Raw genomic sequence first — 6,000 nt, 5'->3', positions numbered from 1 at the left:
GCGAGGTGGATGAGGGAAAGGTAGATAGAAAAAACAACCACGAGATTGGTAACGAGCCTGACCGATTCACGTTGCGTTATTGCTGCTGCTCCTGCTGCCGCTGCTGCTGCTTTTGCTGCTGTTGTTGCTATCGCGAGGCGATGGTAGCGGTGTCGATCTTACGCGGAGGCCACCCCCGCTGCGTTCCTAATAAACCCACTTGCTAGCGGGATAATGGCTCCACGGTGACTCCACACTTCTGATCTTCCTTCTGACGAAGAAGCGAGACCGGCCGAGAGATAGAGGGAGAGCGAGAGAGTGGGTGGCGGCGAAATGGAGAACACCTTCGACATCGAGACGTTGGCTACCATATCGAGCGGCAAAAAGGAAAGAATCGATGACGAGCCGAGCATTAGCAATCGGCTCGGAGTATGCTTTGTAGCGATTGCTCCTTCCGAGAAGCCGTTGCCGCGAGACGGATCGCTTGCTTACGAGGCGTTATACTTTTGACGCGTCCGTTTTATTTCGCGAGGCGGAGAGCGCGGGGGCCTTAGTAGCGCGGGATGGGATGTTAAATGTCACGTCAGTCTACTTACGTTTAAATCGCCCACAACGTAACGATGCGGGCAGTAAACGTTAGCTACCGCGCGGATTTTTCAGTCGAACGTTTCGTAGCCTTGCATATCTGAAGTTATCTTATTTCCTCACGCTATATAACGTCTTAACTGTCTGATAGGTAGACACCGTTTCTTTATAGAATCGTGTCATTATTCGCTTAAATAATGGCTTCTTCGCCCTGCTACCATCCTTATAATAACAGTGTGTTTTTCCGTGACAAATAAAAATCTAAATTGATCGTAACCAATAGCAGCTATCGTAAAGAGTTACATCTCCTACGGAGAAGTCGTTAGATTCTATTCGAATGACTCAGCGTCCTTATAAATCGACTCACACGTAGCTCGCTCCTTAATAGCCAATTACTTCGTACCCTCGTATAATTAGGTCTTTTTCCGATCCTTGACTCTCAAAAGCTTTAATCTTCTTCCTATCTCAGGTGATCCCTTGCGTCTTCACAGTCCGCTTGGTACTGATCTCGAATCGTCAGACATATGCGCGCGATGGCAACTCTCGAACGACCTCTAAAATCAGACTTCTAATTAATGCGCGAGATTAACATAGTGACGTGTGCTGTTTTAAAATTTAAGAGCTTTCATCGTAATGTGGAAATAATTTACATGCATTACTTTAATTTTTTGTTTGAAAATTATGTCTTCAAACAATATTTGAAATGCAGATTTCTGCATCAGCCCATCAAAACCTTGTTTTTAACATCAAAATTTTCCTGATCTTAGATTCATATTCTTTGTTCTTAAGTTTTTTTATTTTAAGAAACTTAAATTAACTGATACATTGAAACCCATCGTTCGCGACGAACGTGTTAAAGAAGCTTGAAAATTCGAGTCACGAGCATGATTGCGGTAATCCATGATGGCAATCAATCAGCTCGCGCAGTGTACGTGGTAGATCGGATGATCGTCGTGTGTCGCATCGTGTGAGGGATCGTTCCGATTTGCATCTCTCGTGCGGAGAATAATGCATAAGACTTGACATTTAAATCTGCTCGAAGTGAGGTGACGATATTGGCATATTGTAATCCATTTCACCATTTTTGCAGGGAGCAGAATTATGTAAGAAAATCGATACTTGTAAATGAGTCCTCCTCGTCTTTTGATCGATAAAATACATAGATAATATACTCTAAGCTTATTCGTAAACTTCGTCTCAAGAGCATCTTAATTTGAGATTCATTTCGAAGACATATAATGATGTAGAAAATTTATTTTATCGTAATGCAAATGAACGATGCACGTGACCGAGCAGGCCTCGTTCGTTTTCTTGGAACGTAAAGCACCTATTTCGAAAACGTGGAGCGTAGCAGGAGCAGGCGCGATCTTAAGGCTGCATTTACGTTTGAATTCTCGCAGGGGGTAATTTGATGCGACGGGGATCGAGTGATCTCGCGGGGACGATAGTAGTACGATTTGTCAATCGGCCAGCAGGTAGAAGGGCTGTCTCTCTCTCACTCTTTCTTTTTTCCCTTTTTTCTCTCGCACCCTTTCTCCCGCTCGACACGAATCCTTCCAGGTTGACGATGCTATCGGCCCCATTAGGCAACTGGTCGCGCTATCTGACTGGAAATTTATTGGGAAAATTTACAGCGGAAACTCGTGACTCCCCATACGTGTTAATTCCCATGACTTTTTGTAACGGCGCTGTCGTTACGAACTGCCGCTGGTTCTTAGGCAGTTATTTCTACTTTACACTCGCTTTTTCCTTGAGAAACTCCCGACTTTCTCCGGCCGGTGATCGCTCGATCGTTCCAAAAGGTTTACGTCCCTTGACTCATATCCCGCGTAATCGCGCGTCAGCGCTTATCTCCGCTCGCGGCGCTTCTTCTGTCACTTGCCTGTTTATTTGTTGCTCATCAACGCGCCTCTGAGCCGCTTCGACGATAAAACGATAATTCGTATGCCGATCGGCGAGATCGGGGTGATAATGACGCGTTCCGACACCGTAAGAAAATTAAGACAAGACTAGGTTATCTCGCGGATTTGCGTCGGTGGCAAAGAGAGAGAGAGAGAGAAAGAGAGATTTAATTGATTACAAATTGGTGGACTCGCGGTCGCACATTCACGCCCGGCCTTCGTTCGCCCGGGAATTTCGTATTCACGACCTTCCGTTATCTCACCGTGCGCACCATGCACCGGTATACAGCCTTGTTTTTCTGCAGATAAATTAAATCGTCCTTTTTACTTCGGACCTCGTTACATTTTAACCGCTCTCCGTTTGCGCGCCGCTCCTCCCGCTTTTTTTCTCTGTCTCTCCGTCTCTCTTTCTCTTTGCCCGGCCACTTCATTCGCGCCGTGACATCATGGTACCTTATATGAGCTCCGCGCATATCCTCTCTCTCACCAAGCGCCGCCGGACAAATTCCCCGCAATCAATTCTCAGCGAGCTTATCACTCCCAATTCGATATTTTATCGTCGCCGAGGCCGAGTGCACGGTCGAAGTCGTCCGGTTCTCGTTGCATTCCAGCGAATTGAGCACCGATTCATACACACTACGTGATAACGCGATTCGAGCGTACCCGATGATAACGCAATCATTTGTATGCCGAGCGTCGGCACGATGGTAATCGGTTCTATTTCACAGGAAGAGTAAAGTAGGGAAGAGCTCTGTCTCTCTATCTCTCTCTGCTTCTCGTGTGCGCGCGAGACATTCCTTGGATAGGCATATCCCCGGCAAGCGCCTAATTGATCACAGATACAAAAGAGTAGCGACCACTGTACATGCGTGTCCCCTAGTCGCTTCCACATAAACGCGCTAATAGTGGTGGCTGGCGATAGTGAACGACCGGATGGCCGTTCTCTGCGTGCGACCGCGTTCCTAGACGTCTTTGTCACATGTGAACGCGATCGCGCTCGGCCGATTCCCTAAGCGAGGAAAGACGGGATGCAGTAAGATGTCGTGGAGCATGTGGGACGAAGAGACCAACGCGAGACTGGGAAAGGAGAGAAAAAGAGAGAAAGAGAGAGAGGAGCAGGGTGAGATGACGAAATAATAAAAAAGGGAAGAGGCGCGAGATACGGTGGCAAGGGATAAGGAGCAGAAAAATCGACCGAGACGCGCAAGGGAGGCAGGCGAGCGGGACGAGGCAGCGAAAGACAACAAGAGTATGTGCTGAGAGGAGGAAGGAGCGAGAGGGATGACGAAGAGGGACTCGAGCTGACCGCGAGACCGTGCTTTATACGCCGATGCGTCGAGAGATGTCGAGCCAAAGTCGGCAGTGGTGGTGGTGGTGGTGGTGGTGGTGGCGATCATGGTTGCGGAGGCCGATGATGGAGAACGAGAAGAGAAAGACAGAAAGAGAAAGCGAGAGAGAGAAAGAAAAAGAGGAAGAGAGAGAGAGAGAACGAAAAGAACGGAGGAAAGCACTAAGGAAGGGTAGAAGGGAGGGAAGGGTTAGTAGCTCTTGTAACGCTATCGACCCTGTCGCTGTACATCACGTCGACACCATCCTAGTCCGCTCATTTCAGATCGCGGGAGTAGTAGAAGTCGGCTTCTGCGCCATTACTTCGGTCGCCGGCCCTACGTGCGCACGCACGCACACACGCGCGTGCCGTGAGCTACGTGCACGCAGGTTGCACGCGAGCGAGCGTTGCGAGGAGGGCCGCGAGGACGGACGGAGGGAGGCAAAGGGGCAGAGGGGCCCGCGAGTATTATATCCTGGGAGTGCGCTCCTTCGGAGATGCAATGCCGATTGCGCGAAATAGGGCGATACTCGCCGGCAATGCCGGCGAAATTTATGCGGAGAACGATAGCGAAAGCTTATGCGCGTTTTCGAAGCTTTCAGTTGGGATAGTCTCAACCTGCTCCGAAGCGTAAGGTTCCGGAGTGATCCGGAGTAGAATCGGCAGCTCCGATCCGCGATCGCGACATACGAAATTTTACGAGCACGCGTAAAATTACGTGTAGTAAAGGCGGGGAATCATATTCGCAGATCTCGATTTGATACGCCACGACGCGATAGTATACCGCTGCTATTCTCTCGCCAGAGAAATACCGATGGATAAATTATGACAATACATTACGATAATAGAGAATTTAAGAGGCATCGGAGCAGAATAACCGTTCCGCCCGGGAATTTTCAGCTTTTTGAAATTATTAGAGACGGTCACGGTTCTCATCTTGAAGATACTTTTGTATCCACTTTGGATTCCCGATGAATTGATTTAGATGAATGCCATTTTACGAGCACGTTTACCGCACGAGATCGCTAATAATAATCTAGATATGCGAATCGAAGTAGTCCGGATAGTTGTGCTCTTAGCACAGTTGCTGTTAGCGCGGATATTAGCGTAAAAATTTATTTAATATAAAATTGTCCTGGATTCTGGAGCGCATGACAGAGGATTGTCATGTTCGGCTGATTATTTACCGGCGAATTAATTTATAAACCGCAGCGACTCCGGTCGTTCTCCCGTTAAGAAATTATCGAGAGCGATTCACGCATGCGGAAGTAAAGTTGCATGTAAATTACGGCCTACGAGAAGATTACACGCTATAATATTAACGTTATACATACATAAAAGTTTCATGTACATAAATTATCTACCAACTATTTCCATACTTAAGGTCATTATTTCTGAAGCTGTACAACCGATCATAAAAAATGCCCGTATGCTACTTGTACGTACGTCTGCTACTTGTTTCTTTACGAGGAACTCTTGGTCGATCGTGTCACAATCTACCGGATCGTACATTTAATATGAGTTTTGTAACCCTCTCCTGTCCCAAATTCACGCATGTATTTTCCTTAAAAGAGTACACAGCGGCAGAAGCGTGATCCGGCGTACTCGGCCGTGAATTCCTCTCCGGTCGAATTCTGTGCTCATGGCTCGTTGAGTCGTAAGCGTGATGCACGCGACCACGATCGCCCAATCATACGCTCTATTTCCTTTTCTCTCTCATACCGAAAATCCGGGAGTCGTTTTCGGACGATGCCGCGCCGGTCCTCCGGACGCCCGGTCGCCGTAGGTTAACCCGACGGAGCGTGAAACGTGCGAGAACGTCTGTTTCTGGTGGGATATCTCCCGACCATTTCCATTTAATTGATCGTCCTGAAACGTTGGCACGTATATGTGCTCCGTGGATCGAAGGCGATACCAGGACGGCGGTTTCAATGGGCAGTGGACGAGCCAATTAGCTCCGTCCCAATGCTCAGGTACCCTCTTTCCCCTCTCGAATCTCTCCTCCTCACCGCAGCTTCACCCTTTCCCCATTTCTCTTCATTTATCCCTCCGTCTCCCTTTCTCTCTCATTTCCATTCTGGATACTCTTTTTCGTTTATACGTCTTTCTTCCTGTGCCCCTCTCGTTTGTTTTCTCTCTTCATCGTTCCGGTCGCCGATCTCATCCCTTTCTCCGCATATCTTTCTCTCTCCCTCCGTGTTTCTTTGT

Source organism: Ooceraea biroi, chromosome 4 (assembly GCF_003672135.1).
Source record: "Ooceraea biroi isolate clonal line C1 chromosome 4, Obir_v5.4, whole genome shotgun sequence".
Lineage (NCBI taxonomy): Eukaryota > Metazoa > Arthropoda > Insecta > Hymenoptera > Formicidae > Ooceraea > Ooceraea biroi.
This window is presented reverse-complemented; position numbering follows the sequence as displayed.